General features: G+C 32.3%; 1 protein-coding gene across 5 annotated transcripts in view; it reads right to left on the bottom strand.

Moving 5' to 3' along the window:
- Positions 1-13,366, bottom strand: part of LOC106084388 (sodium/potassium-transporting ATPase subunit beta-2) — an 80,386-nt gene that overhangs the window by 30,588 nt on the left and 36,432 nt on the right. The window lies entirely within an intron of this gene.

Raw genomic sequence — 13,366 nt, 5'->3', positions numbered from 1 at the left:
CCTGGTAACCACCAAACCTCTGCCTTACTTCTATTTTTTCTGGTTAGACTTTGTGGTCTTATGGGTTTTGCAAAGTGATTTCATTGGTTTCCTGCTTTTTTTCCTATTTCCTGTGGCCAAGGAAGGTGAATCTTAGTGTATGCGTAAATCGGATTTGCCTTTATTAGAGTGAACACTAAGGAGGAAAACAAATCTTTAGTAGCAGTTAAATGTATTTCATTTTTCACACTTTTTATGGAGCTAATTTTGTAATAAATTCAGTGCTTTTTAAACTATCTCCCCTAAAGTATGCAAGAAAATATATAAAATATATAAACTACTCATTTTGAATGACTGTAATTGCCGATTGATTATATAGTGATAATATAAATGATAATATAGAAATTAAAATTTTAGTTATAATTGGAGGTGCTTCTCAAACTAGCACCCTTAATCCTAGCCTTAATTCTTACAAAACTTTATAATGTAAGGAAAATTACATTCGTGGGTGTTTCCAAAATATATTTATAGACTTCAAAAATGTTTTTTTAAGATTTTTTTAATTTATTGCAGTTCTTTTTAAACTATAAAAGAATATTGAAAATTTCTAAAAATTTATTTTTGGCACAGAGAACTATTGATACTGATTTGAATAAATTTAGGTAAAAGAATGAATTTTCTTTTATTTTATTGCTTGTTAAACGACATTTTGTTAAAGAAATGCAACACTCATATTTATTAGCAGTGCCTTTTTGGAGGCCACCGTAGCGCAGAGGTTAGAAGTTTCGCCTATGACGCTGAACGCATCGGTACGAATCCTGGCAAGAACATTAGGGGGGTGGCCTTTTCGAAAACACCAGATCTCGGAGATCGGAGATTCGGGTGTTGGGTTGGGTCTATAGACTACAAAAGTTATACTGGTTTCAACACTTTTCAAACTAGTTACGCCAAAAGTATGCAACACTTTTAGTAACCTAAAACAAAACAAAAATTAGAAATTATGTTGTTTGAGAAAACATGAATAAGTGTTTAAGAGAGTACCCAGCAAGTTGAGCATCTTCGTCATTGTTTTTTCAGTGCTTTCTAAGCTAGAAATGTCATATTATTTTTTGTTGCCTCGCAAACTGTTGGTTTGTCTTTTTTACTTTCTCAAACTTTTTTCCTAATGTATGGACTATTTTAAGGTTTGAAAAGTATTTGCCATTAACGTCTTATTGATTTTTTTTTCAAAACTAATATTAGCAATGAACGTTCACTTTCTTTTATTTTAAACGCTTTTTAAACTATACTTTGTGGGTCACAAGTATCGCCAGTTTAGCTGTTATTAGTGCCTTCTAAACTAGGCTATTTAAGTTGTTAAACAAATTGGAAATTATGTTGTTTAAGACAACAGGAATTAATGCTTACGAGAGTATTCCGCAAGACCATTGTTTTTTCAGTGCTTTCTAAGCTTGAAATTTCATATTATTTTTTTGTTGCCTCTCAAACTGTTGGTTTTTCGTTTTTTTTTATATAAAGAGAATTATTAAATCCGGAAAAGGCACGTTGTTATTGGTATTATTTGTTCATTATTAAAAATATTTAAAAATACACTGTTTCTCAAACTTTTTTCCTAATATATGGAATTTTCTAAGGTTTGAAAAGATTTTGCCATTAACGTATTATTGAATAAAGCATTGAACGTTTACTGTATTATTTTCTTATTTTCAATGCTTTTTTAACTATACTGCTAAGTTCATAGTTTGAAGAATATTGGAAATAAAGGAACTATGTATATGGCAACAATATATATCTCTATCTTAGGTGATGTATTGCAGATCTTTTAATGTCCCAATTTTTTAACTGTTATCAGTGCTTCCTAAACTAGGCTATTAAAAATTCTTTTTTAAGGCTTTTGAGAATGGTTTTTCAACTTCAAGGAAGATATTTAAAATAATTTCGATCCGCTTTGAATATTGATAATTTCACTGTAATTAAAACTTTTTAATTAGAGATACATACAGTGCTTCTCAAACTTTTTTTCTTAATGCATGCAACATTTTAAGTTTTTTAGAATCTCTGCTTTAATATATAACTTGAAAGATTTCTTTTCAAAATAATTTATTCGATTCAAGCTGACAGTAATATTTGTTTTTATTTACAATGTTTTTCAACTTATACATTGAGGAAGTCTATTGAAGGCGATCATTGTGGCAAACGCAAACCGAGACGATCAAAAGTCCGATGAAAAGATCAAGTGGTGAAAGACATCTCGAAACTTGTTGTCAGAGAAGATCGAGGAGCTTGAAATTCTATTCTAAGTTTGGCAAATGGGACAAATGTTCTGTCATATCCAATTAAAATAAATGTAACTTTGTAGATTATAGTTTGAGGAATATGTGAAATATACAATGAGCATTAAAACTATCAACTTTCCTCTTTTGGAGTTTTAAAGAATATTTATTTAAGATATTCTTCACCCTTATTTAAGATATTCTTTCCCTAATGGGATGTTTGTGGCAAAGTTCACCTGTTTAATTTTTTCCACTATATATCTATATATATTATTTTGTTCGTTATGTTGTTAATTTTGAATTTTTTGCTTTTCAAAACAGTTTAATTATATTTAAAAATTATTGCCTATCTCCAAGGCGCATTTGATATAATAATATTTTCTTCCATTTGCATAAATTGGTTATCAAAGGAAATAAAATGGACATTAAAATGATGAAAATTACTTTTGATTTGCCACTTTGCCTTGATTATTTGCAACATTTGCCATTTTAATGGTAATCACAACCTAATGGGGTTGTGAGTGAAGGTGTGCAATGTCCAATTGCCTTCAAACTTTTTCGCATATATACATATATGCCAGCTAGAAAATTGCCCTTTGAGATAATGTTGTTATGAATAATGCATCAAATGAGAAAAATCGAATATGAAACCCATACATAAATATAATCTAATCAACAAAAATTATTATTTATTTCACCAATGTATTGCTTCTATTTTGCGATGATGAAGTCTTTCAATAGGCAGACGGACAGACAGACAATCTTTTCTGCCAGCCATCAGATTCAATCGAATAGGAAAAGTCTTTTAATATTCTTCTTTGAGTTTACTGAGCTATGCAATTAAGCTGCCCTATTCATGAATAAGTAATACATACATTGGGTATGTATATATATACATGCACATAAGTTGGTTTTGTAATTTGTATGCTTCTTCAAGTTGTTTCAGTATATGTATGTTCGTGCATATAAACACTTCAGCTCATACACAAAGTGTAGTGTGCAAAAAAAAAACTGGAATAAAAAGAATGCAATGGGTCTTAGTTTGGGAAGAAAGAGAAAATTAAGACCAGGGCCTTTAGGAATATGGACAGGAAAATATTTAGTTATAAAAGTTTTATACAGAAATAGAAAAGCCTAAAAATGTGCAATATTTTTAAGCAAAATTTTTATGTAACATTCTTAAAAATTCTTTTTTCTAAGTTAGTTAAAAGGAAAATAATACTCAAACCTAAAGGAGTACTGGCTAAAAAATCAATTTTTAAAAAATTACACTTTTAGCGCTTAACCCTAACTGTTAAGTAAAATTAAGTTATTGCTTTTTATTAACTATATGCTTTAAATATAGTTAATGCTTTGTTAACTATATTTAAAGCATACTTTTAGGTCGTTTTGAAATCGATTTTCTTGCTTATTAATGTAAAATTCTAGCCTTTCATTCACAAATAAGAGAGAGTGATTTTTAGTCCATAAGTTTTAATTCTTTTCAACTATAGTTTTTTTTTTGCATACTTTTAGGTCTTTTTGATATTGATTTTCTTGCCTTTTAATGTGCAATACAAGTAAAATTCTAGCCTTTCATCCATAAATAAAAAAGAGTGATTTTTAGCCCAAAAGCTTTAAATTAGTTTTGCATACTTTTAGGAGTTTAATTTTAAATGATGTTTTTAAAATAATTCATTTATGCTTGTTAAGTCCAACACAAAAGTAAACATACGGTCACTTTCTATTACATTTTATTGAAAATTTGCATATTTAGCTTAATAAAATGTTTTGAAGAGCATACTTTTAGGCCTTTTTATTTTGGTTGTTTCATTTTGTCGTTTGATTTTTCTTTTGTTCAGCTGATGAAGTGATAAAGGCTAAATTCTAGTTTCTTAAGGCCCTCATCAACACTATGCTATGTATTACCAGCTTTCTTTAGTATGCTTTGCCATAAATCCATCCCTGTGTCGAAGCATACAAAAATGTATGAAATCTTATAACATACATTTTTTTGTATATATCCAGCTTTTTTTTGATTAAAAAGCTTCCAAGCAAACCACAGAGCCACTGACACCGAGACACTTCCACTTCGGTGAATACTCAAATAGAAATATAAGAAATTATGGCATCTAAAGATTTTTTTTAACTAAAAAGCAAGAACGCATTCCAATTAGAGTGGTGTTTGTATATCTCTGCTTTAGACAACATGATGCTTCATCATAAGTATGAGCATAAAATCTAATTCGATTCAAAAGCATATCATTTATCATCTTATTCTTTATTAATTTTGACCAAGACAAAAAAAAAATCAATTAAGAAATTGCTGAATAAGTGCAATATTTTCAAAGAAGGCAATTTTATATAACAAAAAAAAGATTGTATTGTTGTTATGTAGAAATTTTATATACCGAATATATAAGCACGTGCTGTTAAAAAAAAAAATAAATGACAGTGAAAAAAAATGTTTCAAAATATTTTTCCTTATAATAAGCATATAGGTTCTCTCTTTCTCTCTCTTAAGTATGCGGCTTCTCTATGTTTTCCAAAAGTGTTGCCTATTCTATAGGCGCAAAGGTAACATTATATCATTATTTTTTGTGATTTCATTAAAGTGTTTTCAAGGTTAGGCTTTAATGATTATTTCTTTTCTTTCAAATAAAATGTTCTTTTTTTCATTTTTGCCTACAAAGAACTGTTTTGTGCTTTTGTTAGCTCAAAAGCTATCACATTTCATCGATGATGTCATCCTGACCTCTCTTGTATCGAAGCATATGAGCATTAGCTGACGAAGGCCAAAAAAAAAAATTGTATAACCTAACCATAAAAGCAGGAAGTGTACTACTAGTATCCTTGAGCTAGTCCTTACTAAATTTGTTTGTGGGGGTTGTTTTTATGTGGGTATATATGTAAGGAACGGAGTAGGAGGTTTTCAAAAACAATTTCAGTTCATTGATTTGCAAGTGGGAATCTTTAGGTTAAAGACATCCGACTTAAATATGGTTTAGATCGAACCATATTTTGATATAGCCGTCATATAGACCGATCTGCTGTTTAAGGATCTTAAGATCACAAAGGCCGCAATTATTATCTGATTTCTCTGAAATAGGAAACAGTGGTTTTTTTAGTCCTCCCGATAGACTGATCTGCCGATCAAGGGTCTTGAGCCCATAAAAGCTACATTTATAACCCGATTTAGCTGAAACTTGATACAGTGAGTAGTTTGAAGTCTTCTTCATCACACCTAAATATGGTTCAGATCGGACTATATTTAGATATAGCTGTCATATAGACCGATCTGCCGAATGAGGGTCTTAAGCCCATAAAAGCCGGAATTATTATTTGATTTCTCTGAAATTGGAAAAGTGAGTTTTTTTAGTCCTCCCGATATCCAACTCAAATGTGGTTCAGATCGGACCATATTAAGATATAGCTGTCATATAGACTGATTTGCCGATCAAGGGTCTAGAGCGCATAAAATCTACATTTATAACCCGATTTTGCTGAAACCTGAAACAGTGAGTAGTTTGAAGTCTTTCGTCATCTCATCTAAATATGATTCAGATCGGACTATATTTAGATATAGCTATCATATAGACCGATCTGCTGATTGAGGGTCTTAAGCCCATAAAAGACGCAATTATTATCTGATTTTCCTAAAATTTGAATCAGTGAGTTGTTTTAAGCCTCCCGAAATCCGACTCAAATATGGTTTGGAACGGTCTATATTCAGATATAGCTGCCATGTAGAGCAATATGCCGATTAAGGGTCTTGAGCTTCTAAAAGCTGCATATATTACCCGATTTTGCAGAAACTTGAATGCTTCTAACATTACAGTGCCTCACAAATGTCTCCAGTATTAGGGGAGTATAACCAACGCTGAACATTTTTCTGATGTTCTAGCCAGGCCGATCTGCCGAATGAGGGCGTTCAGCGCATGCTAACCACTGTGCTACGGTGATCTCATACACATATGTGGACATATATATCATAAATATTGTAAAATGAGGGGTTGAATAAACTTCATTTTCCTACTGTACCCATCTACAATGTATACAAAATCCTGCATTAGACTTTAAAATAATTTGAAAGGTTTTGTTAACCATGGTATCATGAATTTTAACAATAATGTAAAGAGGAGGATTCAAAGCAAACTCTGTATTACACACAGTTCTCTTTTACTATGTTAAACTAAGTCATGCATAGACTCAATTCACTAAACGTTGTTGTGAATCTTGACTTCATGCTTCTTAAGTCAATTTAAGTAAAGACAAAAAATATTTTTAAAATACAGTAGAATTTCATATTTTTATTTTTCTATGTTTAGTTACGCCTTTGCTCACTTGGTTCTGGCAAGTTGTTTTTGGAAAATTATTTAAAATATAGTAGTAGGGGACAGTAGGAAAATAAATAATAAATTTTTGTATTATTACTTTTTTTAAATCTAACTTTATATATTTATATACACGAATATATGTATATCATAAATTTACTCCGAAATTTGTTAAAATATGGGACTATAATACATTTAATATTCCTACTGTACCCATCTACTATGTATACAAAACCATACAATAGCCTCATTAAAGAATTAGCAAGTTGTTGTGAGTCATGTACACATGCTTCTTTAGTCATTTTAAGTACAAACAACAAATATTTTTAAAATCAGTAGAATGGGTCAGTAGGAATATGTGAAATTATTTCTATTTTTCTCTGTCTTATCTTTATTTTTCTTTACTAAGTTACACGCCTTTGCTTAAATGTTTTGGATTATTTGTTTGAGAAAATTTTTTAAAATTTAGTAGTACGGTACAGTAGGAATATAAATAATAATTTTTTATAATATTAGTTTTCTTTCTTAATATAACTTTATATATTTATATACTCAGAGATATATCATACATTTTCTGTAAAATTTCTTAAAATGTGGGATTTTAATACTTTTAGTATTTCTACTGTACCCAACTACTATGTATTCAAAACCATACAATAGTCCTATAAAATAATTAGGAAGTTATTATGAATCATGGTTATATGCTTCTTGAGTCATTTTAAGTATAGACAACAAATATTTTTTAAATCAGTAGAATGGGACAGTAGGAATATATAAAAAAATTATAGGTATTTTTTTCTGTCATAACTTTATTTTTCTATATTTAGTTACGCCTTTGCTTGCTTGGTTGTTATTATTTGTTTGTTTTTGTTTTTTCCAATGCGAGCTTCTTGGGATTCGTATACCTAAATCAATAAAACAAATTGAAGACTAACAACATATCCATTTGCATATACCATATTGTATATGGACATTGTATACCATCATACATCCATATCGGCATATACAAAACCCATGGCAATTGTATGCCTTTTTTTATATTTATATCAAATAAATTGATTGGCGTCTGATTTGGAATTATGTATTCGCATGTTTACAAGCACACACTGAAGTGTTCATTAAGTTCAATATAAACAAATCGAAATCGACAAAAGAAAACCTCAACAAGAAGCTGCAACATGAAAAGAAAATAAAATGCAAGCATTGAGAGCAGGAATAGGTTAAATAATATAATGGTAGAACAACCAAATATGATTATATTTGGCATATGAATTTCTAAAGTAATTGCATTTTTTTATTATTATTATTTTTTCATTTGACTCATTTTTACTCTCAACCGCCTTTATATGTTTGATTTCACATATTGACGCTTGCATTCCAATTAAAGATATGCTTTGTCTCAATTCTAAACTAAAAACCCAAGAAAATCCTAGCCTGGAGAGTGAGAGCTAATCAAAATTTTTTTGGCTCTTTGACCTTTTCAAAATTTATTTTTAACCTCGTAAAAATAAGAAGAGAACAGATGAAATAAAATTATGAAATTTAATTGTTTGTTGCTGCTGGTTTTTGTTGTTGATGTTTTTTTTTCCACATATTTCAGCTTCAGTTCCATATGATTGATGTTTGTTTTTCTTTTTTTTCTTGTTTAAGACGAATATGTATGTCGATAATAATTTTTTTATTTCAATTCAAATACGTCACTGAGGCATGTGCTACTTGGACTGCATTCGCTGTATTAAACAATGATACAGCAGTAGCGCATATCAATTTAAAGTATAACAACAAATAATTCCAAAGAAGAAATATGAGAAAAAAACTAAAACATTTTGTATACTAAAATTTTGATTACTAAGCTTTTTGAAAACTTATCAAGGGAAGGCATGCGTGTATACATATTTAGTTCTTCATAAAAGTGGTAGTTCTTTAAAACATGAATATTAGACATTATAAAGTAAGCATATTATTGATTCTTTTGACACGGAACAGCATTTAACAAGGGATGTCTAGCCATCTTGAAGCTCAGTTTTTAGCTAATTATCCATTGAAGCGGTTTCTTCAGTACTAAGAACCTTGCCTATCTAAATATGCCATACATAAGATGAGTATGAATATCACACATCAACTACACTGCCTTTCATTTCATGTTAATTTGCCATCATTGATATCTGTCAATCTATAGCCTAACATTTTGCACTGACTAAAGCTCAATATTTTTTTTTCCTATGATGTATTGATTGTTACTATTATTAAACGTTTGGCGTATTTTTTGTTAAATGTATTTTTTTATAATTAAAATCGACACGTAATATTGGTAAACCAAAACTGCTATGAGCTGTCTAAGCCTTTCAGATGAACAAATTAATGTTTTAAATGTTAGTTTAAAACTTATGTTGGTATATATTTTAATGGCATAACTAAGGCAAATCATTATAACATGACATGATATGAGGCATTCCATAACAAATTAAGCCATTCAAAAAAATATAAAGCAGTTTTTTGATGATTCTATAAGTAGTAGGGGAATTCAACCTAATAATATTAAAATGTTGGTTAGAACAAAGCAATATACATATTCAACTATGTAGATATAAATACCAATGAAGTTATGTTAAAGCTCATACAGCTTTTTGTATAATGGGACAAGCCGCTGCACTTTCTACAACTCTCTAATATTTTTTTAGGGTGAGAACACTTCGCCCTGAATGTATATATGGAATTTGTGCTACTCAAGCCTATGTCCGCTTATCACGCTGAACGCCTGCGCTCAAATCCTGACGAGAACATCGGACAAAATTTAAAGTGGTGGTTATCCTCTCTTAATGCTGGCGACATTTGCCATCTTTCCAGTAAAAAATTCTCTCCAAAGAGGTGTCGCACTACGGCACGCCATTCGGACCCGTTTATAAAAAAAGTCTCTTGCCATTGAGTTTAAACTTGAATCGGAAAGCTTTCATGGGTAAACTTTTACTCCACTCTCAAATACCTTCCTTTTGAGTTGTCAATATTTCCGGTTTAGGGGATATTTCGGAGGTGGGGTGGCCACCTAGATACTTGGCCCCTAATGTTAATATACGCTTCATGCTCTACTTTCAAATACATTTTATATGAGCCCCATAATGGCATGATCGGTGAATAAATTCTGTTTGAGGGGGACTTTGTCCCGAAAATGAGTATGAATTTCCTGAAAATCAATCAATTTAAACATTAAATAGCTTTTATATAACAGGGGGGGTTTTCGGATGGGGCAGTTCCCTAAACTCATGGCTCTTCAATTGGATATAAAATTCGTTTTTTTCTCTCAAGCACCCTTTTGACTGTAAGAGCGCCAAAAAAATTTCGAACGAATCGCATTACCAATCTCAGAGATCTGGTGTTTTTGAAAATTAGGATATTGAGAAGTGCTTTTTTGGGGAGGTATGGCAACTCCGACATTTCGACTCAAATATGGATATCAAATTCCTGCTGCACTCCCAAATTCATTTAATGTGAGCCCCATATTGCCATGGTCGGTAAATTTGAACTGTTTGGAGGGTGTTTTGGGGCTGGGACGGCCAACGGCACTTTGCCCTGATTGCCATAATCCATATTGTCATAATCGGAAATGAAGTTCAGTTTTGGGGGTGCTTTAGGGCGTACCCCAAAACACTTGGCTCCAAATTCAAGTCAAATATCAAATTCGTTTTCTACTCTCAAATACCATTCATTTGAGTCTTATATTGTCATAATGGGTCATTCAACCAATTTGACTTATTTTTGGAATGAAAATCGCCACCTAGACTTGAATGCAATTTTTAATGTCATATTTGTATTCTACTCCCAAATACCTTTCATTTGAGTCCCATATAGTCATGGTCGGTTGGGGCGGCCCGCTGGGTACTTGAACCCAAATTTTAACACAATATTCGTTTTCTAGTCTCCAATACCTTTCATTTGTTATCCATTTTGTGCCTATCGATCCACTTTTGGTATTTGATGGCGTTGTTGGGGTAAGGGGGAGGGACCGCCCCCATCCGATATCTTTAAAATTATATAGCCTATGTTTCCTTCCAGATAAACTTCCAAACACAATCTGTGAAATTTTTTTAAGAAAATAGGTTCAGCCGTTTTTGATTCTACGGAACAATCAAAAAATCCGAGTCCCATTTAAGGAGTTTTTGGGGGGTAGGGTGACGCCCTACATATCGATCTGATTTTGTCACCCAGATACGTAATCTACTCCCGCATACCTTTCATTTGAAGCGCATATTGACATGAACGTCCAATATGTCTGTTTGGGGGAATTTTGGGGTTAGGGCGGCCCGTTGGGTACTTAGACCCATATTCGTATTCTATTTTCCAATACCATTCATTTGATACCCATATTGTCCCGATCGGTCCACTTTTGATTGTGGGTAGTGTTTTTGGTTAACGGGGAAGGGTCCGCCCCTTCCAAATTATAAAGCCTATTTCTCCTTCCTGACCAAATTCGAAATCTACTCCCGAATTACTTTCATTTGAGTCCCATATTGTCCCGATCGGTTCATTTCTATTTTTGGATAGTACTTTTGGGGTAAGGGGGAGGGTCCGTCACCCTTCCGATATCAAAAAATTATATAGCCTATGTTTAATCGGTTTAGACTTCTCCCCATGAACATACAATTAACGAACAGGGGATACATCTATGCATAATTTCATGATTTTTGGTTTTTGCTCATATAACGTGTCCTCGAAATTTATTATATTTTTCCATGGACTACCCCATATAATGCAACCATTGCATGTGCATTGACATAATACTTCACATCATTATTTAACAAGCTGATAACTATAGACATTGAACCGACCCATTTGCCTACCTTCCACCCAACTCAATTGAGTTTGTGTGAAAATCAATTTCACACTCTCACACATCATTTAAGGTTCATAGCCTATTTTCAATTTGAAAGGTCATACAAGCTGCTGCTCATACTCTCATATGCCGATACAAATCACAAGTACTTGTTCAAAATCATTCAAGTGTAATTTTCACATTTTTCCTCAATGATTTTTCTGCTTTAGATCAATTCTGCACTGCTATAGGTGGATTTTTTTCCAATGCCTTGGAATTAGCATTGCACAGATATTTTTCACAAATACCAATTATCAATGGGTTATTAATTATGGCTATGAAAAGTAAAACAAAAAGAAAATTTCTGCCATTGTAAGTGCAGAAGAACTTGAAGAGACTTGTTTTTTTGGTAAGTAAGACATTTGTAGACATTTTTGAAATTTAGTTTTTTTTTAGAAAAAGAAAATTAAAAAAAAATTATTTTTAACAAACTGAACGAAGGCCACCTTGGCGCAGAGGTTGGTCAGTCCGCCTTTGACCCTGAATTCAAATCCTGTCGAAAACATCAGCGGTGATTATTTTCAATCTCGGCGACATTTGTGAGGAAAATAGCCATGTAAATAGTAGTGCTGTCTTTTGGTACGCCATTCGCGCTGGAAGGTCACTTATCATTGAGCTTATCATCGCTAAGCACTCATTGATATGAGAGAAGTTTTATTGGGTTGCCCAAAAAGTAATTGCGGATTTTTCATATAGTCGGCGTTGACAAATTTTTTCAACGGCTTGTGACTCTGTAATTGCATTCTTTCTTCTGTCAGTTATCAGCTGTTATTTTTAGCTTGCTTTAGAAAAAAAAATGTAAAAAAAGTATATTTGATTAAAGTTCATTCTAAGTTTTATTAAAAATGCATTTACTTTCTTTTAAAAAATCCGCAATTACTTTTTGGGCATCCCAATAGTATTCTTTTTTTTATACACACGGCTGCAAACTGTAGGGTTCTCTGTTTCTATTACGAATAGAAAAACAAAATGTGTTTGCTGTAATAGCATTTGAGTGATTTCTTAGATAGCGATTCCATTGGGTACCAGACCAAACTGATCGGTGGGATCTGTCAAAAGGGCACGTCTTCTAGGCTGAAACTTTGCTTTTACAAACAATTTCCTATTGTATCACAGCGAGAAAGAAAACAAATTCCACTTCATCTATTTCTGCTTAAAGATGCAAATGGGTTTTGTTGTATAGTTAATAATAACTTCTTTTAACGAAATGTTTGATGTACGGCGATGCATGGAAACTGAACCAAATTTTTCCAAAAGTTTCGTATTCTACTCTCAAATACCTTTCGTTTGTGTCCCATTATGTCCCGCTCGGTGTACATGTCCATTTGGAGCATAATTTTGGGGTAGGGTGACCAGCCTGGGAAAAGTCCTCAAATTTTAATGTAAGTTTTGTATTCTACTTCCAATTACCTTTCATTTGATACCCATATTGCCCCACACGATAAACATGTCATATTAGGGCCATTTTTGAGGGTGGGGCGAGCGCCTCCACACTTGAGGTCAAATTCGTATTCTAATTTTAATTACCTTTCATTTGATACCCATATTGTCCCAATTGGTAAACATGCCCGTTTGGGTGTGTTTTGAGGTGGGGTGTTCCCCTAGATTATTTGACCCCAAAGTTTTATACAAATTTCGTGTTTTTGGATTATCATAAGCGTGCAAAGCATATATCGGTCTTCCCATATCCGAAAACAGGTGTTTTTGAAATCTGGTATAAGGGGGAGGGTTCACTCCCGCTTCGGACATCAACATGTTAGGCTCTTCGACATTCTTCTTCAATTTGGCTCAGATCGGACCAGATTTGGATATGGCTGCCATATAGACCGATATCTCGATTTAAGGTTTTGGGACCATAAAATATGCATTTATTGTCTGATTTCGCCGAAATTTGGGACAGTGAGTTGTGTTAGGTCCTCACTATTTTGGCTCAG

The sequence above is a fragment of the Stomoxys calcitrans genome, chromosome 3 (genome assembly GCF_963082655.1).
Source record: "Stomoxys calcitrans chromosome 3, idStoCalc2.1, whole genome shotgun sequence".
Taxonomy (NCBI): domain Eukaryota; kingdom Metazoa; phylum Arthropoda; class Insecta; order Diptera; family Muscidae; genus Stomoxys; species Stomoxys calcitrans.
The sequence above is the reverse complement of the archived record's forward strand: the minus strand, read 5'-3'. Positions and strand labels throughout refer to the sequence as shown.